Below are 12,812 nucleotides of genomic sequence, written 5' to 3' on the forward strand. Positions count from 1 at the left end.
TCATCTACTGGAAATAATCTGTCCAAAATGTGGTTCACTGTTTCACAAATGACTGTTCCAAAATATTAGTGTTAACAGTTTTATTTCTAGTAATTTTGTATAGAATTAGTCGAAGTTGAACGTTTCCGAGATGCAATAGCTTTAACACAATTGTTTTTTAAATTAATATAATGCAGTTAGAAAGGTTCAATCTCATAAGATGGCAAATGACGTTGATATTTCCGCCTTGCCTGGTGCACCTTTTTACGCGAGAAAGATAATTCATTTGACCACCACCAACAGGGTCATGTACGCTTGGGCATAATCTTCTTACGAGAAGACATATACTAAGCTTTTGTCAAAGATTTTTGAACCATGTCAACAATCTGAAGAGCAGAGAAGTCTTGCAAAAATCTTCAGGATAATCCAGAACTACAGAAGCATCAAAGGCTGTCCAATCTGTATTTTTAATAGAAAATCTTATCGATTGTGGAGTAATTAAAGTTCTAGAATCAGTAGACAATATTTGTACTATATTAAAAAGCAAAACCCGGTGATCACTGACTGTCCAATGAGAGAGAACATCCCAATTTTCAATATTAGCCAAATGCCCTTAACATTAACAACAGTAACGTCGATGTTAGTTCCCCTGAATAACTAGAACGTGTGGTGAGCACGTGACATTTGTTAATTACTAACAAATTATGGCTGACGATGAAATCTTCCAATAACTGACCACACGAATCAGCCCCATCACTAAACCTTAAATTAGACTTAGCATTCACATCAGGTGTTATTACAATATTTCTTGAACCAACCATAGTAAGAGCAAAGTCTACAAAGTTCAAAGTATCATTAATATCCTCAGAAGGAGGGCAGTGTATGGACAAAAGGTAAAATGATAAACAAAGGTAAGTAATAAACACACACGTGACACAGCTGTTACAGAGACCATTAATAACTGTTACATCCAAATTGCTCTTAATAACTATACAAGCTTTGAATTTAACTTTGAAATTAACTCCAACAAAAACTCTCCAAAACATTAAGCAAAATGAAATTAAAGTCGACTACTGTCAGTAAAGAACAAATCAAAATCAATTAAATAACAAAAAGAGCAATCAATTAATTGAAACACACTGCGTAAAAGCAAAACCAAAATGTGCCACAGAGAGAGAGACTTCCCCTCCCCCCCCTCAAAACTAACACCGACAAAGTGATGAAGCAAATTTAAATTCTTAAACCTAAGCAACGTTATTAATTGCCCAAGTTTAATCAATCTATAACGCGTTTTGCCACACAATGGCTGTCAGCGTCGAATCGCCTCAAATTAGTAGAAGTCAGAAATAAGAATGCAAATTAAACACAAAATGTTAATGTTAACAAACTATGGTGAAGTTAACATTGGTGTGAAGAGAGTTCATGACACGGCTTAGATTAGAAGTAACGACGGTTAGAAATGCCTCATTAATGCCAACACAATGGCGGCCATGCTGATGCCACCATAACCACTACCAGCCACCGAGAGAAACAAATTAAACGATTGTTCCTCAAAAAACGAACGCAAAAACGCAGAATGTACAGCAAATGTCAAAAGAGGCTCACAAATAACCCCAAAACGAATTAACAACTCAAATATTCATCATTAATCAAAAAAAAAAAAAAAGAAATTAGCAGGCAAGTACAAACGTGACACGTTCCTGCCACCACTCTCCTTGCAACCATGTGGACATGTAAGGGTGGCTCCTAGAACGTTAGTTCAACTCCGCCTCGCATCTCTGTGAAGAACAGTATCATTACAGATGGGCCAGATATGTGTGTGTCGTAGGTTTGTGTGTATTGTGTGTGTTCTGTTGTTGTGTCTGGCCACTTGGCTACCCAGAAGCATCAATCGCCTGGACAGATCATTATGAGTACTCGTCCACACCACGGGAAGGTGGGCCAGTCCCAGCAATGCACGTACTGTCTCAAAAGAGACTCTGACCCACATGATGTTGCCAGCAGGTAGGTCAGGATCCTCTGAGGGCCAATTCCAGAGGGACTTCAGCAAAAAAAAGGGAAAAAAAATAAAAATAAAAATAAAAAAAATAAAACAAAAACAATAATAAAAATTAATAGATAATGAATAGATAAAAAAAATAAATAAAATAAAATAAATTTGGAGAAAAAAATAAATAGAAATAATAATTTAAAAAAAATAATAAAATAAAATTAAAATAATTTAAAAAAAATATATATATATATTATTTATATAATAAAAGTAAGTGTGGGGTGGTTGACTCCAAACAGAATGCAAGGAGGAGCAGGAAAAAAAAAAAAAAAACCACCATTGTCTAATCCACTTCAGGCCCAATGCCGGGGGTGTTGACCACTCTATATGACCTCCTCCTTCGAGCAAAGACTTCCATAGCAAAGTTGTGAAGAGCAAATAAACGTTCGGGGGTTTGGAGTAACTGGTCTAATTGGTTTTCCGATATTGGGATGGTGGTCACTAAATCTTGTCTCAAGTCTTCGTACAGAATACAGTCAAAAAGGAGGTGCCTCCAGTTTTCCTTGGCTCCACAGTAGCACAGGTCAGTCGTGCAGAGGCCTAGTTGGTGCACTTTTTCATTAAGAGGGCCATGTACAGTAACTAGGAAGGAAGTCTCCATTGTGAGGGAAAACCAGGATTGGACCAAATTAGAGGATGTAAAGGTTACATCAGGAAGGAATCTTCTAGTAACCACTCCAACCTGGGATGTATCCCAGCGGGTCTGCCAGATGTTCACTAACTCGTTGTAGCATCTGGCTTTCTCAGCTTTTGGGTCAGTGTCAGGATCAAGCTCGATGTCAAGGAACTTAGTGGAGATGCTGTTTTTAGTTTTTTTTTTGTAAGCAGCATACAAATCCAGAGGAAGAGTTCCAGCTATGACCTGGATGACTGCTGTAAAAATGTTATGCAAACTCTAAGGGTAGCCAGTAGCATTGTACGTTGGATGGAACTCAATCTGTCTCTCATCTTCACCAAGCCAACTCGGTGAAACCAGGCACCGGCTGCATATGTGACAATTGGCAGGAAGACTGCTTATAGTACAGACGAAGTGTCCTCTTGGAAAGGCCCCAGTCATTCCTGGAGATACGAATAATGGAGCCAGAGAGCTTCTTGACTTTTGATCTGAGATGGGTGAGCTGTGACAGGAAGCTCAGTTTGTGATCAATTACCACTCCAAGAGTTTATCTTCAACAATTTCTCCTCCGCTTTACTTTCAGTTATTACAAGATTCTCTAGCTTACTACCAGAGTTGAATACACCTCTGGCATTACTCCCGCTGAATAACTCCTCATGTGTGAATGTCGATGCAAAATATTCATTTAGTTTGTTAGCTACCTGAGCAGGGTCATCAACAGTTGACCCGTCGATATCAAGTGGACCAATCTGATTCATGCCCTTCCTTCTAGAGTTTACATAAGTAAAGAACTCTTTGCTGTTTTTCTTTGCATCCCTTGCCAAGGATTTCTCGTAATCTGCCTTCGCCTTCCTAACCTCCTTTGTAATTTGGTTACAGATCAACTTGTATCTATCACAGGCTTCTGTGTCATGTGTTAATTTGTAAGTATCCCATGCATTTTTCTTCTCTGCCACATGTCTCATTAGTTCATCTGACATCGATTTAGGCCTAAACCTTGAACAATATTTCTTAGTTGGTATGTAAAGCCTAGTAGCTTCCAAGATAAGTTCTTTGATTGCTTCCCATTTTGAATTTGCTGTTGGTAACATCATCAGTTGGTCCCACTGTATAGAATTTAAATATTGTCTCAGTCCATCGTAGTCGCCTTTACGAAAGCAATACCCCTTCCCTTTACCCCTAATGGTAGTTACCTCCTTGAGTAAATCTCACTTCAGCACACTGTGATCGCTGCCACCTAGTGGTTCCTTTATCTATAGATTCTTAATGCATGACGAATCACTACTGATAATCAAATCAAGAGTATTACTCCCTCTAGTTGCCTCCTGAACATGCTGATGTAGAAAACAATCATCCAATAAATCCACAAAAGCCTTGCTAGTGTGCGAGTGACCAACCCACAAATTCCAGTCAATATCTGGGAAATTAAAATCCCCCATTATAAGACTCTCTGATTTACTGGCCCACTCTATTTCCCTGTACAATATCTTATTATACTCATCAGAGTCATTAGGCGTATAGCACACTCCTACTCTCAATTTTGACCTCCCAATGCTTATGTCACACCAAACTGACTCAACACTGCACTGTCCAGCGATGTCCACTGGCTTCACTTCCTTGAATTTTATGTATTTCTTAACTAATTGCATAACCCCTCCTCCTTTCCTATCCAGTCTATCCTTTCTGTATACGTTGTACTCCCCAAATTCCAGTTCTGCACCCCTTATATCTGTGTGACACCACGTCTCTGATATCCCAACAATATCTGCCTTTGATGTTTTGAGCAATACCTCAAATTCATCAAATTTATTTACCAAACTCCTAGCATTGGTGTACACGCAGGTATACATGCACATGTTCTTTTTCTTAGCTACCCTAAAGGAGGTGCCTTTTGGGTAGCTAACCCATGTGTTTACTTGTACCGCAATGACTTCCAGCAGTCTCTGAAATATCCTGCAACACCTGTTTTTGCTCATTCCAATAGAGGCAGTGCAAGAATCACTTTCAACTCTGCCAGTGGCTACTGTTAAACTCTTAGTCTTTGTATCCCCCCCAAGCTAGCAGTTTTCCGACCCACCTAACACTGCCTCGACAGCATCAGCAAAAATTCTTGCACCCTTTCTGTTTAAGTGTATCCCATCCCTGTAGAAGCAGTCCCTTCTTTTAACAAGTACAGACCAGGCTGAAAAGAATGCTAGCCCTTGAGCCTTTTTCAACAGTGATCTGTACTTGTTAAGTTATTCGGCCGGTGGTCGTACTCTTAATATGATTCTAGATTTTATTTACGCTGGTGTTCAAAGAAAACGCATCAGCCCTTAAAATTGTAATTGTCTTCGGAATAACGTAAGAGTATGGCAATGTTTGTTTAAAACATTATGGCTGTTTTCTTAAATTTCCAATATTTCTTAAAAACAGTATGGCAAGATTAAAATTACGTGGGATTTATGGCATTCTTACTACGAATAGAAAGAATTAAAAATTCACCTGTCTACAGCTTTATTTAAGTTTTACTACAGTCTTAAATATATAACTTGTCTCATACCGTGTTCAGCATTATGAGGTAACACAAATTGAAAGAGTAAAACTTTTAAGGGCTGATGCACTTTCTTTGAACACCAGTGTATATAAACTTCAGAATGGTCACCTCCACATCGGTTGGTTCGGTGGGGTGACTGTTGATGATCCTGCTCAGACATTTTGCATTTGCAGTCACACACGAGGAACTCTTCGGGGAAGGGGATGCCGGGCGTTTATCCAACCCCAACAGAGAGAGAGAGAGAGCTAAACGAAATGATTTTTTAATTAGTGAGACGAAAGAAAAGCACCTGCGGTTATTAAGGGAGACAGCGGAAGTGAGAGAAACCCAAAAGGATGAGAGCTTCCTTGGATTCAGAGGAGATCCGCATCGATTAGAGGTGTTCAGATGTATCCTCAGTTCATAAGGGGGATGAAAAGGTGGTGGAGTGAGGGAGTAATCACACATCTGTTAGCTTAACGTCTGTTCCAGAAAAAATAATGGAATCACCGATTAAAGTAGTAATGTAAGACCATCTGGGCAATTATGCTGCAATCAAAGCGTGGATTTGTTGAGGAGGGACCTCTTTGACCAGTTTGATTGGATATTACGATGTGGTCACAAAGGAAATGGATGAAAAACATAATTTATATCATTTTCTTGGATTTCGAGAAAGATTTTAACACTGTTGCACGTGCAACACTGCTGTACAAATGTGAGCAGTGTGGCATTAAGGGAAAGTTGCTGCGGTGGATAAAAGGAATGGTTCAGTGGGAGGAAACAGGTAACGAATGGACCTTGGTCTTCGTGACTAATGTTACTTTTTCAACACCATTACCCCCAGGGTTTATTAAACACCGTACACTACTTCAACAGGATCTATTAACGTTAGTCAGATGGGCTAAGAAGTGAAAACTGAAGTTTCACACGATGAATGAAAAGTGTTGCATATGAGTAGCATGAACCCACCCACGAGTGGCATACCAACAGTGTGGTAAATAAATAAATTCTGATTATACTCCAGCACGACAACCAACTCGGTAGAGCTTACAATAAATCGTCAATACAAATATTTATCGTATTTAGTAGTCACGGGCTTGAATCCCGGTCCACTCAAGGAACGCGTGCTATGCACTCTCGCTCCTGACCACTCGGCTGCGTCAGGCCTGGTACTACACTCGGGCCAGTGGAGAATGGAAAAGACCTGGGGGTAATTGGGCCTTCAAATATGAACTTGTCCGAGAAGCAGCCAGGAGAGCTCGTGGGGTCTTCTCAACGATATACAGGAAATTTGATAGCAGAGACAAAGAGGTGATTGTCCCATTGTACAAGGTAATGGTGAAGCCACACGTTGAGTACTGCGTACAGCTCTGGAGGACTCATTTTAGGAAGGATGTAGAGCTGCTGGAACGAGTACAGAGAAGGGCAACAAGATTAGTGAATGGAACAAAGGGTTGCTCTTACGAAGAAAGGCTTAAGTTTTGCAAATTACAGTGTCTGGAGACTAGGCACCTGCGAGGTGATCTGATAGAGGTGTGTATAAAGCCTTGAATGGTTTGAGCGTGCTCAGTACTGTTGGGATTCATCCTCTTGCTCAGAATAATCACCTGAGGGGGCATAAATTCAAATTGAGGAAAGACAGATGTAGGATAGAAGTGCGGAAGTTTGCCTTTAGCCAGCGGGTGGTTGGTTGCTGGAACAGACTGCCATCTGTCGTTGTACAAGTTGATAGCTTAAATAGATTCAAGGCAGAACTTGAGAAACATTTGGAACGAGTGGATGGATAAAATAAGGTTTTTTTTTTTTTTGGCTGATGCTATATAAGTTTGCTTTCATGCATCATGTGCCTTTTCTAATATTAACTGCAAGGTCGCTGTGGTATAAATATTGGAATCCCTCATTTTCTTTTAAGTGGCTTTTCATCAGACTGGTTTAATCTTTCCTTGATTTCACACACTGCTCCTGTTATTTAAGAACTTAGAAGAAAGCTTGGGAAGAGTAAAATTGTGAAAATATTGTTTTAATATCAAATTTCTTTATTATTTTGAATAATCGAGACAAACTGCTGAAGTTGACAATTACCTCGGATAGTATTTTACAAAATTTTTGTCGCCAAATTTCAAATAAATTTTAAAAGTATTTTAAAATGGAAGTAGATAATAGTGTATAAATCGTTATATATTTCTGAAATGGTTGCATCAACTTATACACATAATAAGCAAATATTTATACTGCAGCCCTTTTAAAACTCTCGCTTTTTAACGGCGCGTTTTTTTTAGACTGTATTTTTTTAATTTTCGGTAGAATATCTTTTAAATAAATGGTATTAGAAAGAAGCTTGTTAAAAATTTTATTTATTTATAATTAGAAACTTAAAAAAAACACAATTATAGGAACCTTCAATAAATTGTGAAATATTGTTATACTCGCAAGAAAATTAAAAAAAAAAAAAAAAAAAAAAAAAAAAAAATCTGTTTCTACATATTAATCATGTAGCGGTGTTCTACACATATGGGGTTCTCTTCGAAAACACTGAGCGTACTTTGGAGAAATAAAAATATCTCATTTAATTTTTTTAAACTTTCTTAAATATTTTTAAAGTTTTTTTTTGGTTTATAACGCCAAATATTTTTTTTATAATCAAAATTCAATTTAACCATTGCCAAATTTAAAGTAAATTATAAAAATTGTTGAAATATAGTAGTAAATAACATTTTCTTAAAATGTATATAGTTTTTACATTTTTAAGACTATTTATTAAATGTATTTAAAACTATCTTTAAACTTTTGCAACTATTAATTAACAGGCAGAAGTTTATGGCCTACCCATGTGTAAAATTTTGCTTGTTTAGCTGTTTTTTGATTACAAAAATGGACGGAATTTTTGTTCTTCATTTTCTATGTCTATAAATACTTTTCTTGAAAGTAAGAGTAAAAAAAAAAGATACACCTTTGGTACAATACAATAACTATTGTAATCCATTAAAACTTTAAAAATGTCCGAAAAGTTTTCCAAATATTACGAAGAAAATTTACATTTGTATGTTGTAGCAGTTTTATAATAGTTTGGAGAGCCAGGGGTGTAGCGGATAGACTTGCTTCGGTTGAACATCACTCGCAGGATTTCGAAATCCGTTAAGAAATTAAGATTGTGGATGGCCGTTTGAAAACAATACAGGAAATTCGTTCTATTCTATGAAAGAGGCAGAAAAAGGAAGTTGAAGAAACAAATGAGAAAGAAGCGAAGTTGGTTCAGTAAATTTGAAGTTTGTCAGTAAAAGGAAGTTGGTTGTTACTAGCACGGTTTCGAAGAGAGATTGAAGCCAACTAAAAAGAAAAGTGCCAATGGTAGTAACTATGAAAAGGCATAAAATAAAAGCAGTATGTCTATGAGAGAGAGAGAGAGAGAGAAAGAGAGAGAGAGAGATGGATTCTTGATTAACCCAACTGCCCTCTTTTTTACGGAACCTAGAAGCGTGACAGACATTATATGGACACCGCCCCAGATATTGGAACAATATTAGACAGACAGAAAGAATCTTTATTTCAAAAGTAATTATGATAAGATGTACAAAATACAGTTTTTTTGCAATCTACCTTTACGGACACACGACGGGGGTTTACACGATCAGAGATCAACGAATTTAAATAACAAATGAAAAGTTGAGTTGAAGAGTATTTACAAAATCACTATACAAAGTGGTTAATCTTTAACTAGAACAAAGGACTTTAAAAGCATGGAATAAATGAAAAAGACTGTCCGGGTCTTCAGGCTGAAATACATCAGCTGCAAATTATCTTAATGAATAAATGCAAGACCATTTTAAACGTTCAAAAGAAAAAATATTCATTTATTATTAAACTACCACCGCTGGGTTTCTTTCGATTTTCTGATGAAAGGACTACACTGCACATAAAAAATCCTCTGCTGAATGAACCAGGATCTGTTGAAATATATAACAAAAGAGGAAACAAAGTAGCAACGTTCATATTCATCCATTCGATCAAAATGTGAGGCCATCTCTATTAATTAATGTGTGCACAGAGTCACGGAACCAAAAAGGAGATATCGGGTAGAAGGCAAAATTGTTAACAACTTAAACAGAAGATAGAGATAAAATTTAGTTATTTATAATTAGACTTATCCTGACTGAGAAGGGAAATGAATAGCTCGAGGACGAGGGGTTCGAATATATAGTGCTTAATACCGTGCATTGGGTGCAGTTTCAGAAGATATTGTTGTCATTAGACTTGAACGCCTTGAGTAATGCGTACAGGTCTGGAGGCCTCATTTCAGGAAGGATGTAGAGTTGCTTGTACAGCGAAGGGTAACAAGATTGGTGAGGAGAACTAAGGGGTCCTCTTACCAAGAGAGGCTTAAGATTTGCAAATTATAGTGTCTGGAGACTAGGCACCTGCAAGGTGATCTTATTGAGGTTTATAAGGCCTCGAATGGATTTTACAAGCTGAATGCTAATGGGAGTCTTGCTCTTGCCCAGATTACAAACCTCAGGGGAGAAAGAAATTAAAATTGAGGAAATAGTTGTAAAATAGATGTTCGGAAATTGGCTTTTAGCCAGCGAGTGGTTAATTACTGAAACGAACGTCCAACTGTCGTTGTGGAAGTTGATAGCTGAAATAAATTCAAGCAGGAACTGAACAAACTTTTAGAGGGATTGCATGTGTGATTTGTTTTTTTTTTCTGGCTGATAGATACTACGTAAGGTAAAGAGAGGGAGAAAGAACTGAACCTTGGACATCACCAGCATTACTGGAAAAATTAGAAGACAGAGAGCCCTCACCTATCACCCGCAGAGATCGATCACAGAGAAAACTGATACCCAATTACAAAAACAGTTGACAAACCATTAGATGGAAGATTTTTTAGAAAATCATTGCAACAAACACGATCTAAATCTTTCTGAAATTTCGAGAGAAACTGCTTCAGTTTCACAATACCTTTTCATTGAATTTATCCATCATTTCAACACGGAGGTACATACCCGACCAAAAAGGAGAAGTCAAAAACTCTTCAAAGGTCCGTCTGGGACCTTTGAAGGTCCCAGACGGGCCTTTATCCACCCACTAAGTAACACTATTCTTCACCATTGGTTACTAAAGCATTGTGTATTGGAAGTAGTTCAATATCAGGGCAACTCGTTGTTAAGGTTTTTCAATATGAGATAAAACGATGCCAATTCACCTACTTTAGTTTTTAAGTTTACTTAAAAATATTGCGGTGAAATTAAAGAAAAGAAAGAAGACGTGGTGGCCAAGAAATATACCCATAATGCAAATGTATTATTAAAGAAATATTTTTCTGAGTTTCTTTTGAAATGCACTTTTATATTTGAGTGGATAAAAGCAAAATCGATTGACAATTGTAATGGAGTGAACGCAGTTTGCACTAACTGTTGTTGTGTTTGAAATTGTTTTAATACGACGCAATGTTTTTTTAGAATTTTTAGTTTACTTTTATAAAAGAGTTCAGCTATAAATAGTTCTTTATAAAAATTTCAAAAATTTTAAATATATTCCCGAATAGTTTTGATAATTCAAAAAATATTAAGACACCATTTATGTAAATGTAACGTGTACTCTTTATATGAATGTCCCAAGGCATTAACAATGTACTTTGTCTATAGTCTGGCTCATTAATAAAATCTATCAATAACCCACGTTAATCTCTTCAATTATGCCTCGATCTGGAAAACTACAAACACTAATTAACATATCCAGTTGTAAAGCTGTTATTTTTTCCATAAATCTTGCAAATAATGAGTGTCTTCCAAGCGGGAACTACCACAAACAACATAAGTACAAGAAATGTCTCCATTTCTTATTAAATTTAAACCATTGATTTCGGATTACAATAAAGTTAGAATTTCGGGGTTCGTAATATTGTCACGCTTTGTGATGTTATGGAACAATGTTTCACTTTGTTGGTGTTTATTTTTCTAAGCCTCAAATCTTAAATATTTCCCATATTTTTGATAAGAATTTGTCCTTATTCTAGTCATAAAACACTATAATAATGAACTGCACATTGTGGTGTAGAAGTAAAAATCTAAAATTTAAAGAGAATTACATATTAAAATGAGACGCGCATTGTTTGAATGTAAAGAGAAAATTTGATTACATCGATACAGATTATTCTATACTTTTATTGGAAAACACTAAATTTGAGTTAGCATAAAAGAAATCCTAAGTAAACGCTAATACTGAAACCAAACAAATAATAAGGAAAACTAATTTTACAGTTTTGGTTAAAATGAAATTTAAAAAAACACAGTGCATTAATTGCTTGGTCGGAAAGCCTGGATCTTTGCTTAATTACAAATAAGCCCGAAGAAGAAAAATTTCTTTCGTTTTGGGTTGAAGTAGATCTAATTGGTAGTCATGAATTGGCATCATTAAGTACAGTATATCTCATATTGTGAACACCTTCACAACGAGTTGCCACGGTATTGCACTACTTCTAATATGTAACACTTCACCACGGGAGAAGTCTACTTGACACCATCACCCATACGCAGAGCCTTGGCGAAGGGTGAGGCGAACGAAGCTATTGCCTCAGGTTAAAAGCTGAAAGAGGCGTCAAAAGAAAGATTAAATAATTGCCAAAGTTGCCATCATTAACAGTAGGACTCAATGTTTCGCTTTTGCCCAGGTAATAAAATGGCTCGACACGGCCCTGCCAATATGGTACCGTTTCGGAGCTTATTGGCTATATATCAGTTAGGTGAGCAGGTACCTAGGTACACCATCAGGCATCTCTCATATGGGAAGTTATACTTCGCAACTGAGTTGTCATCATTGCAAAACCAGGGTGCCTGCCTACTCACCGATGAGGACCGAATAAGCTCCGAACCGGTGCCCTATGAGTGTTGGCATCCACTGAGAAAAAGTAACAAAACAGTGTTCTCCTATGGCGAAGCGTTACTATTCGAGGTAGTGCAATACCATGGCAACTCGTTTCGAAGGTATTCACAAAATGAGATATAAGGTGGGGGGGATCATCGTTATCCGACCATAATTGTTTCCAGAAAATTCCACTTAAAACGAGGACCAAGTTATCGTAATGTTTATTATTTAAATAAATGAAACTAGGCATAATATTTTAAGAGTTTAATTTTCTATATATATATATACAAAGGGTACTAGGAAAGTTTTGCAATACAGCTTTGTTTATTTAATTTTTTCAAAGTAATTTCCTCTACATTTAATACACCTCTCCATCCTCCGAAACCAATCTTTAAACCAGTTCTGCCAAGTTTCACTAGGGAGTAAAGCACACTCGTTGTCCCAAGCCCGTAGAAGGTCCTCATCACTGGAAAACCGCCTCCCTTTTAGCTTCATTTTCACATGCGGGAACAGTGCAAAGTCGCAGGGAGCAAGGTCTGGCCTGTAGGGAGGGTGCTCGAGAAGTTTCAGTCCTGTCGTGGTCAAATATTCGGTGCAGGCTTTGGCGCGGTGAGCGGGAGCGTTTTCGTGATGGAGGTACCAGGTGTCCATTCTTGACTTTGGCCGCAGGTTCTTCATAGATCCAATGACTTTAGGCAGGCATTGTTCAGTATACCACTTAGCTGTGACTGTCTTCTGCGTGTCCAAAACGACACGTTCCACGATTCCACTCGATTTGAAAAATACAG

The sequence above is a fragment of the Mastigoproctus giganteus genome, chromosome 4 (assembly GCF_048544385.1).
Source record: "Mastigoproctus giganteus isolate SK-2022 chromosome 4, ASM4854438v1, whole genome shotgun sequence".
Classification (NCBI taxonomy): Eukaryota; Metazoa; Arthropoda; class Arachnida; order Uropygi; family Thelyphonidae; genus Mastigoproctus; species Mastigoproctus giganteus.